Raw genomic sequence first — 13,185 nt, 5'->3', positions numbered from 1 at the left:
GCACCAGCATGGGAGACCCAGAAGTAGCTCCTGACTCCTGGCTTCAGATCGTCAGAGCTCTGGCCGTTACAGCCAGTTGGGGAGTGAACCAGTGGATGGAAGACCTCTCTCTCTCTGCCTCTCCTTCTCTCTGTGTAACTCTCTCAGATAAATAAATAAATCTTTAAAAAAATGGAAAGAAAAAAATGAAATATTAGACAGAAAGCACCTTTTCCATAGATGAGGCATGCAGTGCTGAGCGACCAGAACCCCAGCTGACTACAGCAATGAGTACATCTCAAAGGTTCAAGGGCTAAGTCTCATGTCAGAGTTTCACTTTGGTGAGTATGAAATGCATGATCAAAATACAATTTTCTAGGAAATGAGTTATCTGGTTATGTTTCCTTTTTTAATTAATCTTTACCTGTTTATTTTAACATAAGCATATAAGTAGTTGCCTACTCCGCCTCCTGGGTTCTAGTCCTAGCTGCCCCCCGACAAATCAATCAATGCAGCCTCTGTCAGATCTCACCTGACCTTGCAGGTCCTTCCTGAATTCCCTCATCTGTTCAAGGAGGAGTGTGCAGGGGGATAGAACTCAGGGGTCCTTCAACTCACAAAACTCTCAAACACCCTCACCCTTTTGGAACCCCACTGAAAATACTTCACAGTAGGTGAACCCATGCAAAGTATAATGGTGTGCCTACCCTGAGGAAGTGAATGCCAGTCATTACACAGTTAAGTGACCATTATCTTGCAGGCAGTAACTACTGAGTCGATGTAGCAATGGCTGATTCTGCTTCTCAGCCTGCCCCCACCCTCACTAAATGGGTATTTGGATCTGTGTTCCCAAAGGTCCGGCATTATTTATAAGGCAAAAGTTAGGGTTTCTTTTACACAAAGCAGGATTTAGGCAGTGAGGTCATTTGTTTTGAAACTACAGCAACCATTCCAGTTGCTTTCCCCCTCTATTTTAGCAGTCTAGTTGCTCTGGGTCAAGGAAGGAAGACGAAGCCTTCAGAGAAAACACAAGGCTACAGGCCACCAGCAGCACGGTCAAGGATGCTACACGGACAAGTGTAGATCTCACTTACTGCTCACAGCCCTTTCAACAGTCAGGTGCTCTCATGAGTAGGAAACCCATCAAGACTCACACAGGCAAATCAAACTCATTTCAAGAAATCATCAACATCCCCAGGGTCTTTTAAAAACAAACTCCTCTACCATAACGTCCACATTACCCCTCACTCTCATCAAGCGGGAAAGGGGACAAAGGGGGTCACCGACCCTTCCACCCTAAATGAGTACAGAGCAACAGTTGTGCACTCAGGGTCGAGGGGGTCACCAGCTCCCTGAAATCCCCCCTTTAGTGGAGATTAAATACTCATGCTACGTTAACACGTTATAAGGAGCCCTCTTTTCTATTGTTTAAATAGAAAGGCAGAGAAAGGTGGACACACACACACAGCGATCACCCATCTGCTGCTCTGCTCCCCCAAATGCCCACGAGAGCGAAGGCTAACTCAGGCTGAAACCAGGAGTCAGAAACTCAATCTGGGTCTTTTACAAGAGTGGCAAGGACTCAAGTCCTTGAACCATCACCTCCCGCTTCCAGGGTGTGCATTAGCAGGAATGCAAGAACCAAGAATGGAAGCAGGACTCAAACCCAGGCACTCTGACAGGTGAGGGGTGTGCCTCAATGGCTATGCCAAACACCTACCTACTTTAATTCTCCATGATTTCCCAGGACCCCTTTGTAAAAGGAGCTGTGAATGACAGCCCCACCTCCAAAGGGTCACCCATGAGCAGGGCCCAGCGAGGACATTAGCCTCTTGCAGCACACATGATAGCCTAGCACGCCTTCCTGCTCCAAGGCACACAGCTGCTCAAGTCTCTGCTTCAGGATCCCTCGCTCCACGGTCTCCAAAGGGGCCTCCCCTAACACAGCCACGTTTGCGCTTAGTACTCAATTTTTCATGATAAACAAAAGCACATGTTGCTCTGGAATGCACACATCGGGTAGGGACATTAAGAAAAGCAAAGTCAGTTAAAACACAAAGCTCAGATTCTTGTCACCTCTGAGGGGCTGGGGAGGACATGTAAGGTCTCTGTAATCTGGCTGTAGGCTCCCCGGGTGTTCATAGACCCTGATACCTACACATTTCATCTGTGAGCTGCTAAGCATATCACAATAAAGCCTTCTTCTGAAAAAGGCAGATTAGTGTCAGTGTCAGGGACCTGAAGGAGGTACTCCCAGGCTCAGTGTAAGACACACTGGTACTTGTCAGTTGGAACCCTGGCCGCAGCACACCCTCTATAAATACATCCTCGTTTTTACAGGCCCACGCCCTGGACACTCCTGTGCTCTGGGCTAATGCCAGCCCGACCTTTCTGAGGCTCCCTGTCTGGCTGGGGAAAACCAGTGTTTGGTTTCTGCTCACCCAGTGGTCTTTCTTCTGACTCACTCTGCAGGGCTATTTCGTGTGGCACATTCCAATAGCAGGAACAACCTCACTGAGTCATTCTGAACAGCTGTAAAGGGAGCTAGGATCCAGACACTTCCACAGAGGTGGGAAGAACCTTGGGCCACCTTCTTGCTGAATGCAAAGGCCTGACTTCCTTCAAGGGGCTCTCACCATCAGCCTCCTCTTGAGAGTGCAGCTCAGTCAACAAATGGTGAAGTCACCCTGTGACTCCACCAGTGTGTCTCAATTCCTAACCCTCCCCATGCTAACCAATATCATCTTGATCAAATAAGGAAAGCATGCTCCTTTCCTAATAATTTGTGCAAAGTCATTAAAAAAGAAAAAAACCTCTTGTAATCTTACTAGGAGACAAAACCATCATTTTGATTTTTTAGTCACAGTCCTGTTCTCCTATAACAAACTACCTAAGACTGGGTAATTCACCAAGCATAGGTTTCTTTCTTCCGGTTGTGGAGGCTGTGAAGTACAAGGTTGGGAGATGGGTATCTGGTGAGGGTGTGCTTGCTGCACTGTCCTTTGACGGAAGGTGCAAGGGCAAAGAGAAGCAGAGAGCAAGAGAACAAGACAGAGTCTGACTTGCATTTGTAACAGAGCCCCTTCTGGCACTAACCAACCTACTCTCCCAACAATGACATTAATCCACACAGGGGCTGTGTCCTCATGACTTAAACACTGCTTCTTAGGCCCCATGTCTCAACACGGAAGCCTGGCGTATTAAGGTTGCAACATGTGAACTTTGGGGGATACATTCAAACCACAGAAGTTACAACAGCCCAGGACTGACCGCAGAGCACCCAACAACATGGTAAGCCAGTTTTGCATGACCTATACCTGTACCCAGTGCAGGAATCAAGGGCAGAAGCATGCCCTACTGAAGGGAATATTTCAGTCCCTTAATTCCTACTTGGAGTTGTCTCTCTACAAGTCTGCAGTTTAAAGAAGCAAAAGCCAAATTCAGAACAGAGAGCCCACTCTCTAGGATGTCACCTTTATCAAAAGGAAAACATCCCACCAGATTCTGCTATGACCCCAAGACGCGCATGGCTCACGCACTACCTCATGTTCGATCACAGATACCCACTGCACGTCCTGCTTTCTCCCTCAGGGACTCACAATAGCTTGTCAGGGAAAGCCCAGGTTCGAGCCCGGGAAGAGTAAATGCCTGCCAATTCCAGAAAGACAACGAGTTTTTGAGTTTCAGCTAACACGAGACCACCACCATCTCACGCCCCTTCACCAGGGAGCCTGCCCACAGTGGGGTCCTTCTCAAACTTGAGAGCTCACTCACACACACGGTCCCCATTTCCACCCTAGGGGACCCATGCAGGAGGATGGCCAGGCCAAAGCAGATTCCAGAGGCAGTTCTTTGATGTTTAACCCAAATCCAGCCCTGAGCTCCCCAGCCAAAGAGGGGGCTGGCACTCACAGTGAGGAGTGAGACACTGGCAAGTCCCCAGGCATTAGTCACTACATCCAACAAGGAGTTCTCCATTAACAGCCTGGGCCAGGACTGAAAGTGGACCTTCCGATAATACTACCAAGCATCTCCAGGGCACTAGACTATACTGAGCCTACGCTTCTACTGACTCATTCTAGCAGGCCCCTCATGTGCTTCATGGAACAGGGGAGGTAAAGCACACACTCCAAGCCTCCTGACAGCTCTGCCACCAATAGAGTCAACCAGTAGCCATAACAGTGTCCTGGACAATGGGGTGATGGAAAGGGCATACGGCCCTACAGGGGAGTGGAATGCAGGGGTATGTGGCCCATTCCCTTTATTACAAGCCTATGTGTCAGGCAATGCGCTAAGTACTGGGAGACCAAGAATGAGGTATCTTTGAAGGCCAACAAGTTCTGCAGACATCTTCCCACACACCATAGTACCTGGACTCCTGGTATCCTTGCAGAGAGGATGTACCAAGATAAAAACACTCCTAGAGCCTCTCTATAATTTTTTAAAATCACAAAAAGCAATCAAAGATGTTATTAATTTATTCTAGAGGCAACACTATGGATGAAAGGGTCCCCAGAATAATTTGCACAACCCAGTAAAAGATCCTCTCTTCTGTTTCAAATAGGTGTGGAGGTAGGGGTGGGTGGAAAAGCCCACATCTTTCCCATGTTCACAGGCCATACTGTTGGAAAGCAGCCTCAGGTCCCACATGAAGATGCTCCTGCATGCCCCCACATCTCCTGCAGATGATGGCCACCTCCAGCACCTGCTATACAGCTCTCCTCCAACTCCTCTTGCAGAGGGGCTGCCACTGCATCCCTCACCCTGTACCAGAAGCTTCTATCCTCTGCCTCTCCCAACCAGAAGTTCCTGAAGGGTCAAACAAGAATTCCCCTCCCCGGCACAGTGGGTAAAGCTGCCGCCTGCGGAATCCCATATGGGTGCCAGTTCGAGTCCTGGTTGCTCCACTTCGAATCCAGCTCCCTGCTAATGGCCTGGGAAAAGCAGTGGAAGATGGCCCAAGTACTTGGGCCCCTGTATCAGCATGGGAGACCTGGATGAAGGTCCTAGCTTCAGCTGGCAGAGCCCTAGCTGTTGCAGCCATTTGGGGAGTAAACCAGCAGATATAAGATCTCTCTGCTTGTCTTTCCCTCTCTATAACTCTAACTTTCATATCTTACAAATAAATAAATATTTTGTAAAAAAAAACTGTCCCACCTCCCCTTCGAGTACCTTCAAGGGTGCCTGGCACCCAGGAGATTGGTGATAAGGACAGAAACGTTGCAAAGAGGGGGAAGGTGGTTTTTTAATAGAGGACTTGGCAGGGAACTGGGATGAGTCATCACTGCTGGGGAGGGAGTGGAAAGGGTGTGAGCGGACCTTCTCCCCAGAGTCCAGCAGGATTCAGTGACTCCACAGAGTTAAACACTCTGCACTGTAATAAAGACACAGGAAAAAAGTCAACAGTCCCCAGCACCCCCATCAGTTGGTTGGACAGCAGTGGAAAGATAAGGAACAGACAGACGGGCAGGCGCTGCTTTCTTGCCCTGCCTGCAGGCCTGCCTCTTCCGCCTCCTCTCTCCTTCCCTCCGGTGCCTGACAATCTCCACAGCACTCAGGATGAAGTTCAAGTTTCCTCCCTTGGGAGATGACAGCCCTCATGCTTAGAAGCTCATCCCATTCCCCTGACTCAGCTCTTGTTCCTATCTTTCCCACAATCACATACGCACCCCACCAATCAGCACCAACCACAGGGCCTCTGGGGTCTGGGACTCTCCTCACCAACCACCACCTGCTTCTTCCTCACTCCCTTGGGGCAGGCCATTCCTCCCAGGAAAGGCCTCTCCAACCCCATGCCCCAGATGGAAATTGATTTCCCCCCAAAACCCAGATCCCATCCCCCAGCCTCCCAATCTGACCTACTGTGAACAATCTCACACTGTGTGCCTTTTACCTGCACCACATGGAGTTCCCAGCAGGCAAGGATACCTTCACCTTTGTACCCTATACAGCATCCAAGGTAAACTTAAGCAAACAAGATTCAAATGCCTATGAACTTCGTGGTCATAGTGTTCAAAGTGTTTGTGGGTGGCTTTCAGAGAGCCAGCTACGGAACCTCACCAAATACACAAGCAGTGTGAACAAGAGGTTAGGTTGTGTTTGCACACGGCACTTACACAAAGGACTCAACTGCGTGGGTTCATTCCATCAGGTTCCATTTCCCGGAGGCGGAACAACTAGACTTTCTCTGCCAGCTCCAGGGTTCCTCTGGGACCAACCCCAGAAATCTGGATTTCAGAACACAGGGGGAATACTTTTCTTTATGAAGAATAGCCTCTGGGTAAGCAACTCTGTGAAAGCAACTGCATTTTCCAATCTACTCAAAAGCTATAGATTTCTTTGAGACAGGACCAACACACACGCTGTTTCTTCTGACTCATTGGGCTTACTGCCTGGTCGAAAATTTAGATAGTGCTTAGGTCAGAAAATGCATTTACCAGTCTCTCAGATGGGAAGTCTGCTTCCATGCTCCAAATAAAATAAGGAAGCAATATCTGACCCCAGTCAAGAAGCCTCTGGAATCTTTTTTCCACAACGCACAAATGTTTCTCATTTGGGCCAAGCTCTGTTTCAATTACACGCCAAGGACAGACAAAGAAAAAAAAAAAACCCACTACCACCTACTCCTGCTTGCATGAAAGCCCTGTAAATTATCTTCATTACGTCATACAATGGAGTCGTCTCACACAGCATAATTGTCGACAAATGGCTACAGCCGCTGTTTTCTGGACAGTTCTGTACTCAGAGGTGCTCTTTTGCTTCTCTGCCAGATCCTGGCTTTAGTCCTCTCAAGACAATGGCGCAAGGATGAGTTTCCTGTCTGAAGCCTCCAAACATTCATTTCTAAACAGTCATCATGAATGTCAACATCAAAAGACAATTTCTTGGTAACATTCAAAAATTTCAAACCAAAACCAACTTCATGGTATGACTAAACATCCCAACTTTCCCCAGCTAAGTCAGTCCCAGCTGTGATGGATGTCAGGAGCTGTAACCCTCACCTTTACCCCATATATGAAACCCTATCATCACTCTGTTAGAAGTATTTCAAAGCAAGTTCAAGGGCAGACACTATGGCATAGAAAGTTAAGTCTCCATCTACAATGCCAGCATACCAAATGGGTGCCAGTTTGACTCCTGACTGCTCCACTTGCAGTCCAGCTCCCTGCTCATGTACCTGGGAAAGCAGCAGAAGATGGCCCAAGTGCTTGGGCCCCTGCACCCATGTGGGAGACCTGGATGAAACTCCTGGCTCCTGGTTTCAGCCTGACCCAGTCTCAGCCATTATAGCCATTTGGGGAGTAAACCAGAGGATGAAGATCCTTCTGTCTCTCCTCTCTCTCTCTCCCTCTCTGTGTGTGTGTATGTATCTCTGCCTCTCAAATAAACAAACAAATCTTAAAAAAATAAGTTCAATCATCACAATACCCCATTGGCATGCTTCCTAGATCAAATCAGCTCCTAGGTAACCATGCGGAAGCCTTCAGCATCCAACAACAAAACTAGGCCCATTCTGTTCTCTGTTTGGGTCAAGGGCTCACACTCCAGAAAGGAAGCCAACAGCTTTCCAATTTACAACAAAAGATGGGATGGAAAACTCAGGGGCATGGATTCTTGAAGTCTAGACAAGCTCTATTGTCCATTCTTCCTCGGGCCTCTCTGATGATGGGTGGGCAAACTTATCCAACACTGCACACCAAAGATTCAGTGTCTTTTCTGTTCCAATCAGAAATTCCAGACACAAAAGGTACCTGGAGATCCCCCAGCCCAGGGATTATCAAATCTTCCAGCCAGAATTCTACAGAAGGCCAAAGGGAATAATGGGCCACACATGTTTGCAGCAGGGATGAGGTTGCCTTCATTTATGAAGTTACATGTCCTAGCTTAAAAGTGCCATTCAGGCCAGCGCCGTGGCTCAATAGGCTAATCCTCCGCCTTGCAGCGCCGGCACACCAGGTTCTAGTTCCGGTCGGGGCACTGGATTCTGTTCTGGTTGCCCCTCTTCCAAGCCAGCTCTCTGCTGTGGCCAGGGAGTGCAGTGGAGGACGGCCCATGTGCTTGGGCCCTGCACCCCATGGGAGACCAGGAGAAGCACCTGGCTCCTGCCTTCGGATCAGCGCAGTGCGCTAGCCGTAGCGCACCAGCCGCAACACGCCGGCCGCAGCAGCCATTGGAGGGTGAACCAACGGCAAAAGGAAGACCTTTCTCTCTGTCTCTCTCTCTCACTGTCCACTCTGCCTGTCAAAAAAAAAAAAAAAAAAGTGCCATGCAAACTTTACATGAATATGGGCACGTACACTTTCACATGAAAGTAACTCTTCCTCTTCCCAGGTCCCTGAGTAAAATGAAGACTCCAGTAAGACACCTTAGGTTTATCTTGTGGTCTTGCAAATGCAGGCTCACTGCTCAGCATTACACCCCTATCTGGCAAGCAGCAATTATGTCTCTGTTCTTCCTCCTCCAGACAAGGAGCCTACTACCCAAATATGTTCAGTGACCACAGCAAGAGAGTTGGAGACAGGCACTGGTCCAGAACTCAAGCCTCTGCCTTCTGGTCTGAAGCTCTTGGCTCATTGGCATCCAGTATAATTCACAACCACTCACCTCAAGGCCATGGTCATTTTTAAAGTCTGCCCACACATCTGCTCTTCCCCGAGTCAGGTTTAAGTTGGTCAGCAGCCCCCTCCCCCAGATTTGACCCAAGGTTCACAAAACAGGGACCTGATTCCTCACTGACTTGGACCATTGTGACTTCTCTCCCATCCACCATGGATACCGTCCCCATTCACTCCCACGTGCAAAACCCAGAAGTCCAAGCTGCCTGGTAGAGATGAGTTAACTGAGCCAGTATCATGAGCCAGTATCATGAGTTTTCATCTGAAGATAAAAACTACAAGAGCCAACATCAAGTCTACTCCAGTGACAGCAATATCAGCATAATGTTCAGAACTGTGCTGACCACTCCCTTAAAACGGCCTCTCAGCTCCTGGTAATCACTCTAAGAACAGTAATAAGCACTAAAGATCTTAGCTGCATATTGCACATTCCAAAGCGAGAGAGGCAAGGAGGCCATGCCAACGAAAAGAAGCTGGGTTTAGGACTCCAAGAGGTACCATCTACATCTAAAGCAGGAGTTTTCAACAGGAGCCATGTTGACCCCAAAGGAACACTTGGCATTACCTGGAGACATTTTTGCGTCACAACTGAAGCAGGGTGCAGGGTAGAGGATAGGGAAGTTGCTGAACATCCTATAGGTGCAGGTACTGTGTGGCATAAGAGGTGAAGCCACAACTTGGGACACCTGCAGCCCCTATGGGGTAGAGGTTTGAGTCCTGGTTCTTCTGTTTCCAATCCAGATTCCAGCTAACACACCTGGAAGGCTCAAGATGATGGCTCAAGTGCCTGGGTACCTGCCACCTATGGGGGGGACCCAGATGGAGTTCCAGCCCCCTGGGTTTGACCTGCACCCAGCACTTGCTGTTGTGGGTATTTGAGGATAGAAGCTCTTTCTCTCTGTCTCTCCCCTCCTCTCTCTCTTTCTCTCTTTTTCTCTATGTCTCTCTGTCTCTCACTGTCTCTCCCTCTCTCTGGCTTTCAAGTAGAAGAAATTAAATACTTAAACATCCTACAGTGTACATGACAGCTCCCACAATAAAGAATTATCCAGCCCAAAATGTTGATGGTACCCAGGGTATGAAACCCTTATACCTAACATGCAGGAAGCAGGAACAGGCCTCAGGCAAAATAATGTGTCTTGATTCTCCCCCCAACAGCCTGTTTGGTTTGGAGGAGACCTTGGACCTTCTTGACCATGGCTTCACTGTTATTAAACACAGAGGCTGGCCTGCATGGGGGTGGGGGTGCAATCCCTCGACTAGGTCCAGCTCTTCATTCTCAAAGCTGTCCAGAACAGTGCTTCTCCAAGGCCTACAGCCAGCATCTCCCACTTTAACTGTCCTGCTGTGGGCAGGGAGGATGGGAATCCCAGCAGCTTTCTCAAAGCCCCATCACTCTTCTGTCATAAAGAGGAACAAAGCAGGGCCAGCGCTGTGGCATAGTGGATTAAGCCTCTGCCTGCGGCCCCCACATCACATATGGATGCCAGTTCAAGTCCTGGCTGCTCCTCTTATGATCCAGCTCACTGCTAATGGCCTGGGAAGGCAGCAGAAGATGGCTCAAGTGCTTAGGGACCCTGTACCCATGTGGTAGAAGACCCAGAAGAAGCTCTTGGCTTCAGATCGGCCCAGTTCTGGCCATCGTGGCCATTTGGGGAGTGAACCAGCAGATAGAAGACCTCTCTGTCTCTCCCTTTTTCTGTCTATAACTCTGCCTCTCAAAATGTAACAAAAGTAAAAGAAAATAGCATGGCTGTAACCACATTCAACATACATATGTGGATTTTGCATTTCTATAATGCTTAGCAAGCCTGAAATTAGCCCACTACCCCAGCCCATCAAACAGACAGACTCAGGATTGAGCCACCGTTTTGGTTTTGCCATTTCCCAAAACTTTCCTGGCTCTAGCTATATGAGGGAACTTCAAAAACTATGTGGAACCTGGAATTAAATGGTATTTTTGGGACCAAAATGCACCTTTTTCAAACATATACATAATTTTTTCACAACAGGCATTTTCTGTGAGTCTCCTGAAGACCCTTTAATGCACAAATCTCAAATTCATTTTGTACTGGAAGCAATCTTATTTCTGTTTTTCCACCAACTTAAGTACCCTCCTATACACAATTCTGTGGAGGAGAGCAGCTTAAAAGAGAGTGATTTCCCCTCCCCATGCCCCATAACACCATGGTGTCCAGAACCAGGGAAGACGTGAGTTGTGTTACCAGAATCACCCACTTCAGGGGACAGCAGAGCGGCCCATGATCTCAACAGCTTCCACAAGTTCACCCTTGCACTCCCTCTTGGGAGATTCTGGGAGAGTGAACACTTCCCAGCCACGCTGCACAGGAATTCCATCTCCATCATTTACATGGCCAGGGTTCTTCTGCTGACTACCCCGGAGGAAGCTGCGAGGCTAAGGAGAGAATGAGACAAGGCTCCCAGAAGAAACAAGAAAGAAAATCCAAGAAGCTGTCCAGAGCTCAAAATCAATAGCACACAGAGTTGAGCACACTGCATTTGCTCAACACACACAAAACTCCACTCACCCCGTTTCCCGGCACATCCATCCCCCATAGCACAGAGCAGAGAGGAGATCCACAGGCTATGGAGAGAGGAGGAGGGGAACCAGGGAAAACTCTTAGAGCAGTTACACAGGCCCCCACTCACACGCTGTCCCTTGGCAACAGAGAGTTAACATCCTGGGGCTCAACAAGCACAAATCTGAAATCATAATAAAGATGCAGAGGGATTTAGTGGGGAGCCCTCCCCTCAGCCACCAGAAGGAATGGCAAAAATGCAGAGTGAGTGCTGCAAGCCAGAACCATTGCATTTTCCTAACTGTGCAGAGCATTTGCATTTAAAATGAGCATTTCATCAGCCCTTCCAAGAAGACTGCTAACATTAACAAGAATAAAAGCAATTCTCCATAACACCGAATGTCTAATTATTCCAGCAAAAGTCTCTGGGTCGGGGTCTGCTAGCAGATCAAAGAGCGCTCCCAGCTAAGTGCACCTTCCGAGACAGGTGACCAGGCAGCTCTCACAACACCAGCAAATCACATGAACACCACAAAGACAAAAGTTACCTTTGTCCCCTCTTGCTCACGAAGCTCCCCTGGCATCAAACTGCACTATCTATAAAGGGACTTCAGAAAGTTTGTGGAGAAATGGAATTAAAAGATCGGGCAGTTTTGGGTGCCAGAATACAAAAAAATGTTAGATCCATGTGAGTGTTTTTCATAACACGCATTATTGTGTGAACTTTCTAAAAAGCCCTGGTAGGCACAGACTGTAGCATTTCTTTGCACACAGCTGACCCTTCCATCCCCACGTTCCACAGACTTTCTGAGGTTTCCTTGTTGGTCATTTCCCATGCATAAGCTGTATTAGGAAATCAAGATTGGTGTGAGAACTAAAGAGGAAACGAGTGAGCAGAGAAAATCTGGAAGGCATGTGTTTATTCCACCATGAGGAGCTGGAGTCTGACCAAGGCAGTGGCTGATGGCGGCAAACTACCCAAGGCTACCCCACCAGGAAGGAGACAGTTGGTCCTCCGGGACCTGTACATTCACAAGACTTCTCAGCAAAAACCAGAACAGTGATTTGAATTTTGAAGGAGGAGGGAGGGAGGCAGAGATGCAGAGAGGAAGCCCAGAGCGCATCTCACCAGTCCTCGGCCACCAGGCGTGTAAGAGGGAAAGTCGGTGGGTGGCTGTGGCCTTGCTCCCCAAGAGGGATACTGTCAAGTTTATTAAGTACAGAGAAGCCTTTTATCTCCTTTACCCACCAATAATACTGCAGAGTGGAAAGCAACACTTAGAAAAACATCAGCAGAAGTTCAAGAAAGGGCTGCAGAGACCCAGGGCTGGGGGACAGGCAAGAGGGTCCTTGGGTCGCAAGGACAATCAGTGCCCCCAGTAAGGCAGGAGCCTCGACCTGCCCAGAAGAGAGGGAAATCGTGGCAGCCTGCAGGGGTCTTCGCGCCTCCTTCCCCATCCATCACCTTGTGCGGGTAGCCACTCTGCAGTCAAGCTAAATTTTTACCAGAGCGAGACAATTTCCCAAGAAGGGCATTTTAATGCAAAAGGAGACACAAGGCAATGCCAGAGGAAGAGAAGTAATGGAGGACACTGTCCACCCTGCATGCAGTCTCTATGTGGCTTCCATTCCCAGCACAGGCCATGTAAGGCTGCCTTAAATCTAAAGTCCTGCCAGAGAAGCCTGGACTGGACAGCAAGAGCCACACCCAGAGCTGCAAGAGTACTGCCCCACCCTTCTCCCAAAAACAAGGCGTCCCCTCTGGCTGAACACGCCTCCCTGCAATCCTGACACATGATGCTGCTCTGACAGCCAGGCCTGGCAAACTCCCAGTTTGGGAATCCAGGACCTAGGCACCTGGGGAAGATGAGTCACTGGTTAAAAACCAGGAACCCAATGAGTAGAGCTGGTTTCCAAAACAGACAGCCCTAATAACATGCCCAGCTGCCCTCCCCTAGTGGACAGCCCCTGGGCCTTTCAGCAGACCCCAGGCAGCGGGGGAGAACAGAGAACAGAGAGCTATGCATATTGCCTGTCTTCTCCTGGGGCTT

At 48.7% G+C, this 13,185-nt stretch overlaps 1 protein-coding gene across 24 annotated transcripts in view; it reads right to left on the bottom strand.

Annotated features, from left to right (window-relative positions):
• Window positions 1-13,185, bottom strand: part of TLN2 (talin 2) — a 480,480-nt gene that overhangs the window by 392,265 nt on the left and 75,030 nt on the right. The window lies entirely within an intron of this gene.

Source organism: Oryctolagus cuniculus, chromosome 12 (assembly GCF_964237555.1).
Source record: "Oryctolagus cuniculus chromosome 12, mOryCun1.1, whole genome shotgun sequence".
Taxonomy (NCBI): Eukaryota; Metazoa; Chordata; class Mammalia; order Lagomorpha; family Leporidae; genus Oryctolagus; species Oryctolagus cuniculus.
This window is presented reverse-complemented; position numbering and strand designations above follow the sequence as displayed.